At 42.5% G+C, this 13,263-nt stretch overlaps 1 protein-coding gene across 15 annotated transcripts in view; it reads left to right on the top strand.

The window, feature by feature from the left end:
* The window catches only part of LOC126247140 (synaptopodin-2), a 420,967-nt gene that overhangs the window by 268,581 nt on the left and 139,123 nt on the right, over window positions 1–13,263 (top strand). The window lies entirely within an intron of this gene.

The raw sequence follows: 13,263 nt of genomic DNA on the forward strand, positions 1-13,263 counted from the left end.
TATGACTGTTAATTGTGAAAGGTTGTCTGTCGTTGCTCAGTGTAGAGTGTGCATTTTCTGAGATTTCAGATCACACGAAATATTTAAGCGCTCCCAGAATGAGATTTTCACTCTGCAGCGGAGTGTGCGCTGATATGAAACTTCCTGGCAGATTAAAATGTGTGCCGGACCGAGACTCGAACTCGGGACCTTCTGCAAGGTTCGCAGGAGAGCTTCTGTAAAGTTTGGAAGGTAGGAGACGAGATACTGGCAGAAGTAAAGCTGTGAGAACGGGGAGTGAGTCGTGCTTGGGTAGTTCAAATGGTAGAGCACTTGCTCGCGAAAGGCTAAGGTCCTAAGTTCGAGTCTCGGTCCGGCACACAGTTTTAATCTGCCAGGAAGTTTTTTATTTAAGCGTTCATTACATCTGCAGTACATTTTAACTCAGTATACTGAGAAAGATGTGCACAGTTACTATTTCTTAGATTAGGTTAGCAGCAGTGTGAGCGAATGGGTGTGAGGTGGTGGGTGGGTGTAGTCACTGACACCACGCCTCTCTCCACGCGTCGTTCTGTAAGTGGAGCTAATACCATATATTGCCTGCACCATTCTCTGACAGGGCTGAAGAAAACGTAAACAAACAGTACTCGCATATTTTATATTCAATAAATGATGTTAGTAGCTTTATCCTCTTTTGTGTCACAGCACAAAGTGCTTGTGCCACAAGATATGGGTTTGGAATTAACGAAACTTGTGCTTCTCGAGGAGAATTATTTTTGTTCCTGTATCCTGATCTGCTAGGTCCGCTCATAATGAGTCTTTGCTCGTACTGCTTTCAGCCCTCATTTTTGTGGACAGATGCAGCCAATTTACCATATCTGCAATCACGGAGGTCGGAAAAAGTCTGAAAAGCTTGTAAGGCTATTACTGGGTAGGTTGCGCTGAGAAATAATTGTTAAAAAAATTCGATACGTTTGCGCCGTTTCCGAGTTAATTAGCATTGAAGTTAGCCAATCAGGCCGTTGCGCAATTTTAAGCGGCCCGCCAGAGTCTGTGTCGGCAAATGTGTTCATTGTTTAGTTTCCTAAAACCGAACTACAAAGCGATACAAAAATTGGACATGAGATGATGTAATGATCGAACTCAAGCCAAACGCCGAGCAGTCTCGTGCGTTATCATCTACGCTATAAGAGCAGCTAGCACTCATTGTATGTGGCGGGCCGCTTGAATTTGGGCGCGCAACGGGCTGACTGGCTAAGTTCAACGTTAATTAACTAGGAAAAGGCGCAACGAATCGATTTTTTTTCTTAAAAGTTATTTCTCAACACAAGCTACCCTACAACACCCTTACAAGCTTTTCAAACTGTTTCTGATCACCCTACAGATGGATTGCAGTTTAACATACACCCTGACCCAAGGACCAATGTGAAAGTTTTGCTTTAACAAATCATGTTGAAAGGTAAAAGCAGAAATAGTTGACAGTAGAATAAAAGCAATGACTGACTAGACATCAAACCCACTACTTCAGGATTTTTAGTATGACTCTTAACGGCTGAGCCACACACAAGTAATGAAATCACCGTATAATATTTGGAGTAGTGACTTGTATCTACGTTGCAGTCACTTTAAGAAATTACTTCAGTGAGGTTAAAAGTCATAAAGTTATTTGTAGTATCTTCACACATTTTGATTCCAGGTGCGTGACACTGTGATTGATGCTCGTTCTCCCAGCATCGAGAGAAGGCAGGATCTTCGAATACGTTCAGAGAAATTATGTGATGAAATGTTTGTTTGAGCGCACGACAGCCATGTCTGCAGCTCCGCAGTGAAATGAAACAGGCTCTGTTACTAGAGGACCTGCAATTGCACGTCTTTTTCTTTTTGTTGTTGCGGTGTTCTTACTTTCTTCGGCTGTTGAAAGTTTGACTTTTTTACGGTTATCTTGATAGGAGTAATTCGCATTGACAAAGCTTAACCTTCCATTACAGGGGCCACTAATCTGCCACCGGTAATAGAGGATGAATCTTTGACAATGCAAGCAACACTTTAGAAAAATATACACTCTTTACAATTGTGTATCTTTATTGATGGCACATGACCTAAATGGACAGCTTTTTTACATTACACTTCTGAAATAAGCTGTAATAAAAACATCTATGGTACATTTTCATCGTTGTTTCTTAAAGTATCCGGGAAATAGTTACGATCTCTTCTCCTGCCAGCAGACGAGTATTATGGCAGTATGCTTTCCTCGGCACTTATGTCTATTAAGAACTAGCCATAAGGTAACTATTACTAATTTAGCCATCAAAACTACTTATTAAAAAAAACTGCCACCTAGTATTACAAAAATCTGTTAATAATGAAAAGAGAACCTATAAAAACAAAAAAAGTGTGTGTGTGTGTCAGAGAGAGAGAGAGTGATAGAGAGAGAAGATAGAAAGAATAATACAAAGGAAAAAAGAAGAAAATTTATTGTTATTGCAAACTACACACGATGGGAGCATAAATGACAATTTTTGTCTGATCTAATGCAATCCAAGTGGCTAGCGTACACTACGTCCAGTTTCTGTTTCGCACTTGCTTCAGAAAGCTCGTGGATCCGGAAGCAAGTGGAGGGTCTACAGGAGCTCAAATGGCTCTAAGCACTATGGGACTTAACATCTGTGGTCATCAGTCCCCTGGACTTAGAACTACTTAAACCTAACTAACCTAAGAACATCACACACATCCATGCTCGAGGTAGGATTCGAACCTGCGACCGTAGCAGCAGCGCGGTTCCGGACAGAAGCTCTTAGAACCGCTCGGCCACAGCAGCCGGCGGTCTACTGGAGTGTTCCCATTTTTACCACCGGTGTGGTGGGTTAAATACTGGAGATCCAGCCTCTCTTTCAAATCAGACTTCGGACCTAAAGACGACTCGAATGGAAGACAACTAACTGTTACTAAATCTATTTCCCTCCATTCCTTTCCGGGCATCGAGCCGTTTCCTTTCCCCACGGCACTCCTGCCCTGGACGCCCATCAGCTGTTCACTTTGCTCTCTTTTGGCTGTCCATGAGAAAACTGTAACTATTTCGTTCAAGGGACCGAATTTCTCTTGATTTCACAACGCCTCGTAAACGGGAGTGTGCTGGAGCTCCCGCCAAGGGCTCATAAACTAGATATTCCAGTACGACATGGTCGTATATACCAGTAGCTCTCATGTGCTGTCAGTTGCTACCGATGACCAGCAGTGGGCTCAACATGAACCATTTGGGGTCTGTACTTCACATCTGAAAAGAAGCAATATGAGTGCCTTCCAGTAGCAGAAGAGCTCCATCTATGTTATCACAAATGCATCGTACGCTGTCTAATGGAGATTGACTTACCTTTATAACTCCCAAGTATATCACTTTTGTAGCTTCCTTTCCTTCGTTCTGTAGATGGCTACTCTTTGTGTGGCATGCAATTATAGAGTAGGACTCCAAACACTACCTTAATGCTTTAATCTGTGTGCCATGTGCGTCCATCCTGCATGTTACACCTGCACCATCTACGTCTCCTACACGTACATTTATACTCCGCAGGAGGTCTTACGATTTAAGGCCGAGGATGCTTTTTGTATCAGTGTCACTTCACCCTTTTTCTGTTCCAGTAGCGTATGGTTCACGGGAAACACGACTGTTGGTAAGTTCCGAGTGAGAGCGAATCTTTATAATTTTACCCTCTTGGTCTTTACACGAAACATACATTTCCCCTATCAATCCTATGTGATACGGATCTCAGCCTGACGACCAGTGCTCAAGCATTGGTCGAACAAGTGTTTTATGAGGGTGAACTGCATTTCCTGAGGATTCTTCCAACGAATATCAGTCTAGCAACTGCCTTACATACGATTGCTTTTATGTGCTCGTTACACTTTAAAATGCTACATTCACATGCTCATAGATATTTTGTGGATAAGACTGCTTTCAGTGATTTTTCTGCAATCCTATAACGATAAAGTAATAGGTCCATCTGCCTGTTTATGCGCAGTACGTTACATTTGTTGATGCTGAGGGTCAGCTGCCGCTCCCTACACCAAGCCTCGGTATTCTGCAGACCTTCCTGCATTTCGCTACAATTTTCCAACATTGCGACTTCTCTGTGTATAACAGCATCACTCGTGAAAAGCCTCATGGAACTTGCAACGCAATCCACTCGGTCATTTATATATTTATATTGTGGAAAGTAATGGTGCAGTAACACACCCTTGGGATACACTCGAAGTTACTTTTACGTCTGAAGATTTCACTCCGTTGAGAATGACATAATGTGTTCTTTTCGTAGAAACTCTTCAGTCCAGTCGCACAGCCAGCCTGATACTCCGTACTCCCATATTTTGTTCATTAGGCACCAATTGGGAACTGTACTGAACACCTAACGAAAGTCAAGGAACACGACATCAACATAGGCCCAGTTATCTACTGCTTTCTGTTCTGGATCTCGTGGACGAAGAGGGTGAGCTGGGTTTCACACGATCGTTGTTTTCGGAGCCCATGTTGATGCCTACAGAGGAGATATTCACTCTGCGGAAATTCAATAATATGCTAGCACAAAACATGTTACAAAATTCTACAGCAGATCGATGTTAGAGATTTGTAGTTTCGTGCGTCTGTTCGACGACTCTCCATGAAAACCGTAATGACGTGTGCTTTTTCCAATCATTAGGAACTTCTGCCACCAGCCTCATACCATGCGCCCACACTGGCACCATAAATCACTATGGCCGCTGACATCACCTCGTGACAGAGATGAGATCAAATCTTGTTTCTGCAATGTCAACAGTCTTGTTCGTTACATACAAACCTTTCTAGTATGCTGCATTTATGTGGGTATTAAAATTTAATTTCTCAGGTGCACACCGAGACACCTACAGGTGAGATCTTTGAGTATGGGCGCATCATCCCGATTACAGATTTTCGGCTGTAGCTTCTTCGTTTTCTACCATCATGATCTAGGCCATAGGCCGTTCCATCTTTTAAGTATGCAGCCATCTATGTCTTCCTATGGATCCTGTACCTAAAGGCCTAAAATTTAAGGCTTGTTTTGGTAGTCTAGAATCTGGCGTTCTTTGTAGATGCTGTAGCCAATTTTGTTGATTGGACTATATCTCACGTATAGCATATGTCCCAAATTCTGCTCTTATGTCTTCGTTTCTTAGTCTATCTAATATTATTCAGGCCTTCACTCCTCTAAGAAATTTAATTTCTGCTGCTTGGGTTCTACTTTCTTGCTTTTTAGTAATTGTCCTAGGTTCACTTTCAAATAGTAATGTTACTTTATAAAACTTTATTTCTCTGTCTTTTCTCAATCTATTTCTCAATGTTCTACTGATCGTTCCGCATCTCATTTGAGACTTCTGCAGTTTGTTGTCAATGTCGAGTTCGTTCTGGTAGCTTATAATATTTCCCAGGTAACTGAAATGACTATCTTGTTCCATGGTTTTGTTTCTTATTATGATCTTGGCCCTGACCTGTTTTGTCCCTTTGAAAGCCATCACTTTTGTTTTTTGAATGGATTTCTTCCTACCATATTCTTTAGAAACGTTGTTAAGTTTGTAGATAGATCTTTGTAGCGAAGTTTTGCTATCCTGTATAAGGGCAGGGTCGTCTGCAGAAAGCATTGTATTAAAAAATATATTACGTGATAATCTTGACCCTGGATCAAATTGTTGTTTCAATGTTTCAATCATATCGTCAGTGCATATATTAAAAAGTGTGTGTGATAAGCTACGTCCTTGTCGGACGCCTTGGTTTATAGGCATTTCTTATATAGCATGGTTAGACTTTATTCTTATTTTTGTACCTCTATATAGGCTTTCCATCACCTTTATTTTTTGCTGTGAATATCCTTTTCTGTATAATACGTTCGATAAAATTTTGCTGTCTGAGTGATCGGACGCTTTCTCTAAATCTATTATTGCGATTTGTGTTTCTGTCTTGACTTCAGCTTGTTTCTTTGTAACTTAGCCTACCTTTTATCGTTACGTAGATTGATTTCTGAGGTATGATGGGAAGTTCATTGATTCTGCACTATTTCTGAACTGTGTCCACCAGTACTTCCACGTTCGTTTCTAGCGGTAATCTACTCTTGCCTTTGACTAGTCGCAAGAAATGCTCAGTGCACGCAGGTACGTCCAAAGCTTCGCTTCTTTCTTGTAGGTTGTCCAGAAGGAATCCTAGGTTAATGTATAGTTGTCTTCCGAAGAATCCGAGGAGAATGCCAACAGGCAACACGTATTCCGACGGTTAACTAGCGGTTACATATCGAGATATCTCGCGGTATCGTTTTTCGTCGCGTTACGTAAAAAGCGCCGACCGGGGGTGGGGGCGGCGGGGCGCGGTATTTTGGCCAGCGCTATTCCTGGCTCCGCGGTGGGCAGGCGAAGCGAGCCGGAGGCTTCGGCTCGGTCAGTGCTAGAGCTGCCGCTGCCGCTGCGGCCGCCGAGGTATGTGAGCCGCGCAGCGCCGCGCCACCAGCACAGCCGAGCGGGACGTCGCGACGCCGGGGGCAGCGCCGCCGGCCGCGCATGCGCAGTCGCCGCCAGCGTCCGCACTGCAAACACGCCGCGCGCCTACTAGGCTCACCGGCGCGGCTGCGGGAGCAGGTGGTGGGGGGCCCGCGCATGGGGAGTGGGGAGCGGAGGGGCGGCTCGTAAAACCTTAACGGCCCGTGAACGTCTAATTTGACATCTTTAGAAACGAAGCTGATAGAACTGACGTAGCCGAAGATCTCGCACTTTATTAAGCTTGCACTCAACAGTCCTCAATACTGATGAGGTAACAGAACACTGATGCAAGAGTTTAGTACTTTCTGTTTTCGTTACCCAAATTCTGAAGTAGAACTCACTGTCAAACACAAAGCTTGCCTGAATGCATAACATCATTCTAAAATAATTTTCCGCTTTCAGAATTCTTGATGACATTCTACCACATAATCATTTCAATTTTCTTACGATAAAGAACAAACATACCGCTATCGGACATGCAGAGTCTAACTTACGACATAGTAGCTTTTGTTAGACAGTTGTAAAAGACGTAAAATCCAAAACATTATTCATTTAAGGTATTCGATTCATATGAATTTACCGGAGTAACAAAATTAGTAAATATAGTTTTTGAAGTACTTAATTGTTTGTGTCGAGGTGTAATACAGCACAGTTCAAAGAAGTGTTGACTTGTTCTCATTCGATAGTACACATCAGTGTTCAGAATTCGGTTATTAGAAACTGACTTGATGCTTAGAAAGAAGTCACCAGACCCTCACTCACGGGAATACAGCGGCCATTTAGTAAACGATTTTCTTTTCTCTTACATATTTCAGCCTCAGCTCACACACATGTTATCATTACCGGTTTTGACGACTTACAAAGTCATCAGAGGGTGTGTTTGAAAAGGAAGAAAAATTAGAATAGTAAAATACTACGAAATTAAATTACAAAATTAAACTAATTCTACATATAGCTAAACTCACTGGAATTTGTTAAACAGTAACTCGTCACAGTACAACTGGACGGCGCAGCAGTGTTGTTGACAATGTAAGCACATCTGTACCCTGAGTGGGGACTGAAGGCTAAAATTAACCACGTAATAGCAAAGATCGCTGAAAATTATTGTTACCACGTGATCTGGAGTAACGGTATAATGTTAACCCTTTAAAATCGCAGATACAAGATTGAAATGTAGTAGTCGACACCGGTGATGATACCATTTACGTGACTTGAGGCTGAAATATGTAACAAAGAATCGCTAGAACTACGGCTACACGCTGTAATGCTTGTGTAATACTTTTCTTCCCATTCTTCAGTCCTCCACTTACTCTTCATGTCTCTTTCTTTCTTATTTCGCTACAAATTATTTTGAAACTGGCTGCGGTGTTGAACTATCTCGCAGCAAGAGAAATAGATACTAATTTCACGATCGACTTGCAGAAAAGATTGCCACATGTTTATTCGTTAAAGATAATTTCGCCTAAAGAAAGGAAGTAATTAATGGTTCGTATTCGAAACAGTTTGGGTATCCCTTTGCAAACAAATTACACCAGGCCACTACAGACAGACAGCGTCGTGGGACGTAGGCTGCGGATGAATTATTTTGTTTGGCTGCCACCACTTCCTCCATCAGGCTGGCCAACCTCTGCGCAAATAAACGGCAGAAGATTGTGGGGGCGACGTTAGGGGTTAGGGGAGGTGAAGCCAAAGAAAGTGGGGAGGGGAGTAAGGAGGGGAAGAGGGCGGGGGCCCGCTAGGTGTCTCGAATGTCCCGCTCGGCTCGACTCAGCCCTTTGGAACTGGAACAGTGCCAACACTTCACACACCTGTCGTCTGCGAATCGCCGCAGCTACGGCCGGGCGTGCTCTTGTGGTGCACATCACTGCTGTCTTACTACATATCGCCAACAAAACAGCTGGCGGGGTGTTCCACAGCATACGACGCACAGCTTCTCCGATATCGTGGACCTCAAACTACTCAGCTGGTGCAGATGCTGACGCTGACGCTGAAATATATTTTTTTATTCGGAATATTTCGCGTGTTTGTTGGATCAGTCTCTGTCTCCCACAAACTCAAAACTTGCGAGAAAGTTCCAGTTCTGAAGAGACTACGGGCAGCATTTTAGAAGTCACGTTCTAACGCAGAATTTGTGGATTACTAACCCTCAAAGCAGCTACAACAGTGTAACAGAAAACGTCACTGTCATTTCGTCTATAGTTGCCTTTGGAAAAATTTGACTACACAGACGTTGGCTTTCCAAAATGAAATTCCATACACAGAACTTATGAACAAAAATTTTGAATCAGAAAGTTCGCAAAACTTTTCTTTCTGGCCCGCAGAAGGAAGATTGTGCACAGCTGTTATTTTGTAAAATTGTGTTATGCTCTGCTTTTCAATATAACTAGGTTTGAAACACCATTCACTCAGAAGTTCGCTGCTTAATGTGTTTTTAATTTACTGTCGTTTATAGATTACAGAACCCACTACATAGTAAAATCCGAAGTAATTACTTTCAGACTAAATAACCTCTCCCTTTAGCCACCTGAAAATTTAAGATGCAATTATATTCGAAGAAATTTGCCCATTTCGAACAAAAACACCTATGTACCATGAATTATTCATTTGAGCTTCTTCTCTTGATCTCTGGAAGGCGAAGCAAGATTTATCTATTATTTATCAAAAACTTTTCAAATTAAAATAGATGTACTTTCCTGTTGTTCATCTTGCACCGGATGAGGAAAGATACGGTGTGACAAGGAAACCCAGTATTTTTCACGTTTACAAAAAAAAAAAAAAAGTTATTTAGAACAAGCCCATTTTCCTGATGCATTTGTACTAAGTGGCTCTTATTTAATTACTTTAGGCGATTGCTTTCGACTACGTCCTAGTAGACTCAATTGTTGACTGCTTACCTCTTCTTCTACCTTCCATACACCATGGCAATCTTGGAGTAAGTATCTGCGAGAGTATACTTCAAAACTGTGATACCTCTCTGATCCGAATTCAAAATCATGCCATTAACTCAACATGAGTTACATGTTTTAAACCCTCTTAGATCTTAAACACAAGCATTGCATCTTGACGAAACTGTTACCTGACATATTAATTTCAAATATTTAAAAATCCATTTAAAATATACTTGTTTTGCCAGCATCCAGACCAACTGTGAAGCAAGCTACACAAGAGCAAATTTTGTCGATTGACTCATTATCCACACAGCTGCTGCTAGCAATCCGTTTATTTTTTATTTATTTATTTATTTATTTTTGTCGTATAGTCCTTCAGCTGTTTCTTATTTCAGCATACTAGTTTTTGACAAGAGAAACCGGACAATACAACAGTTTCCAAAGTTTTTACAAGAAAATTGATATTTGGGACAATGGTTCTTTTCGCTACACAGCTGGAGCAATGTGTCTGTCAACAAGCACCTGAGAACTGGTTGTATCAATCACTACATCATATAAGGAAGACCGTGTTATAATTCATTTTGGAGGCAGCAAAGTGTTTTAGCAGCATTCTTGCCACCAGCAATCCTCTTACTCGCTCATTTAGGCAAATCGGTGAGACGAGTGTTTTTTAAATACACACCACCAGCGTAGAACCGTTTACAAAATGTGAGTCAAGCAACAGACCTCACAAGTCTACTAGGTTTCACACAGTGCTTACGCGTTCATTTGTAACGGCTATCAATCTATTTCAGCATCAGACTTTGATGTCTGGCTCCCCACCCCCTCCCACCATTTTTAAAGAAAATAACGAATAGTTAGTCCTCTGGCACACTGAAATCTTTGAAATCTTGTGATGGATACCGAATGATAGTGACGTTTTCGTTGCAATTTTGTATATTACTGCTATAGAACAGCTCTAAGTTGCAATCCAGAATAGCTCGTATCGCACGCCAACCAATGCCTTACGTATAAGGAGCACTCACCGATTGCCCGAAAATATGAAAATAATTTAAGTCGGATTGTATGTGTTAGTATTGCACTCAGCAACTCGTAATAGGCCATCACTCTCTGAGTAGCTGCATCAGTTCCTACAGCCAGGTAACTTGAAATCTTCGCGAGACTACTCAAAATGGCTATCAGTTCGCACCAGTTGACCAAGGAACACAATTACCGTAATCAGCCCACAGCAGAAAAAATTATAAGTCCAAATTTTCCTGAGCACCAGATGCGTTAGCATTAGAGTACAAGTTGAGACTAGGATGTCGTCCAGGAAAGGTGTAAGACATATCCACGAAATGTTTCGCTAGTACACTCTAAGAAGCTGAACAATACATCTTTATTTGGCAGCAAGATTGTGCGCCGCCTCACTGGCATAACTCAGTACGCGACTGGTTAAACGATGTTGTATCCGACCGGTGGATTGGGAGCAAGGGGCCGGTTGACACAGCATTTTATGCATGACCTCCACGTTCACACACGATATGACACGATCATGTGTATGTGCCTCCGACACTAGCTGACCTATCCGACTTCAGAAACAGTGTTATTGCAACAGTTAGTCGTGACACATTGATCAAGGTTTCCGAACAACTCGCCTATCGACTCGATGTGTGGTCGGTGTTCTCACTGAATATTTGTAAGAAAAACTGTTTGAGTTGTTCTTTCATTTGACATATCATTTATAACTGTAAGATTAATATAATAAATATTATAAAGGGTTAAAACCCAGATATTCATTTATAAACACCCTGTATAGTAAACAGCGGACATGTCAACACCAGGGCATAAAGACTTCACGAATTTCATTTCGTGTACTCAGCTGGACAGTAACTGTGCATCGCAGACAAGCGCATGGGCAGTATACAGGGTGAGTCACCTAACGTTACCGCTGGATATATTTCGTAAACCACATCAAATACTGACGAATCGATTCCACAGACCGAACGTGAGGAGAGGGGCTAGTGTAATTGGTTAATACAAGCCATAAAAAAATGCACGGAAGTATGTTTTTTTTAACACAAACCTACTTTTTTTTAAATGGAACCCCGTTAGTTTTGTTAGCACATCTGAACATATAAACAAATACGTAATCAGTGCCGTTTGTTGCATTGGAAAATGTTAATTACATCCGGAGATATTGTAACCTAAAGTTGACGCTTTAGTACCAATCCTCCGCTGTTCGGTCGTGTGTATCGGAGAGCACCGAATTACGCAGGGATCCAAAGGGAACGGTGCTGGACCTTAGGTACAGAAGAGACTGGAACAGCACATTACGTCCACATGCTAACACATTTTTATTGGTCTTTTTCACTGACGCACATGTACATTACCATGAGGGGTGACGTAAACGTACACACGTGGTTTCCGTTTTCAATTAAGAAGTGGAATAGTGTGTGTCCCACTGGAAACGCGTCGACGTATGTGGTATCAGCATGATGGTGCACCTGCACATTCCGCAATTAACACTAGGCTGACCCTTGACAGGATGTTCGACGGGCGTTTCATAGGACGTGGAGGACGCATAAATTGGCCAGCCCGTTCTCCTGATCTTACACATCTGGACTTCTTTCTGTGGGGTACGTTAAAGGAGAATGTGTACCGTGATGTGCCTACAACCCCAGAGGATATGAAACAACGTATTGTGGTAGCCTGCGGCGACATTACACCAGATTTACTGTGGCGTGTACGACATTCATTATGCCAGAGATTGCAATTGTGTGCAGAAAATGATGGCCACCACATTCAACATCTATTGGCCTAACATGTCGGGACACACTCTATTCCACTCCGTAATTGAAAACGGAAACCACGGGTGTACGTGTACCTCACCCCTCATGGTAATGTACATGTGCGTCAGTGAAAAAGACCAATAAAAAGGTGTTAGCATGTGGACGTAATCTGCTGTTCCAGTCTCTTCTGTACCTAAGGTCCATCACCGTTCCCTTTGGATCCCTACGTAATTCGGTGCTCTCCGATACACACGATCGAACAGCGGAAGAGTGGTACTCAAGCGTCAACTTTAGGTTACAATATCTCCGGCTGTAATTAACATTTTACAATGCAACAAACGGCACTGATTACGTATTTGTTTATATGTTCAGATGTGCTAACAAAACTAACGGGGTTCCATTTAAAAAAACGTAGGTTTGTGTTAAGAAACATACTACCGTGCATTTTTTTATGGTTTGTATTAACCAATTACACTAGCCCCTCTCCTCACGTTCGGTCTGTGGAATCGATTCGTCAGTATTTGATGTGCTTTACGAAATATATCCAGCGGTAATGTTAGGTGACTCACCCTGTATACGCAGATGTCAGCGTTTGTAAGAGGATGTGTAGCTGGTCTCAGTGAAGCTGGTTGGAGTAATTGGCGAATCGCTCGACATTTGAATAGCACGTTCGGCATGGTTTCCCACTGACTGGAGTAGAATTGTCTTCAGTGATGAGTCCCACTTCGAACTGAGCCCCGATGACTGACGAAGACGTGTCTGAAGCCGCCCGAGACAGTAGTGGGATACCAACCTGACCGTTGCACCCCCTACGGCCCGACAGCCGGGAGGCCATTTCTTTCATAGCAGGACCTCTTTGGTTGTCATTCATTGTCATTCAGGACACAGCGGTATGTCGACGATATTCTACAGCCCATTTTGTTGCCCTTCCTGTCAAGCCATCCTGGGATTACATTTTAGCAAGATAATGCCCGCCCGCACACGGCGAGAGTCCACTGCTTGTCTTTGTGGTCGTCAAATCCTTCATTAGCCAGCAAGGCTGCCAGATGTCTCCCCAGTTGAGGGCAGGAACTTCCAACCATCTCAGGGTTTTG

Source organism: Schistocerca nitens, chromosome 1 (genome assembly GCF_023898315.1).
Source record: "Schistocerca nitens isolate TAMUIC-IGC-003100 chromosome 1, iqSchNite1.1, whole genome shotgun sequence".
NCBI classification, from domain to species: domain Eukaryota; kingdom Metazoa; phylum Arthropoda; class Insecta; order Orthoptera; family Acrididae; genus Schistocerca; species Schistocerca nitens.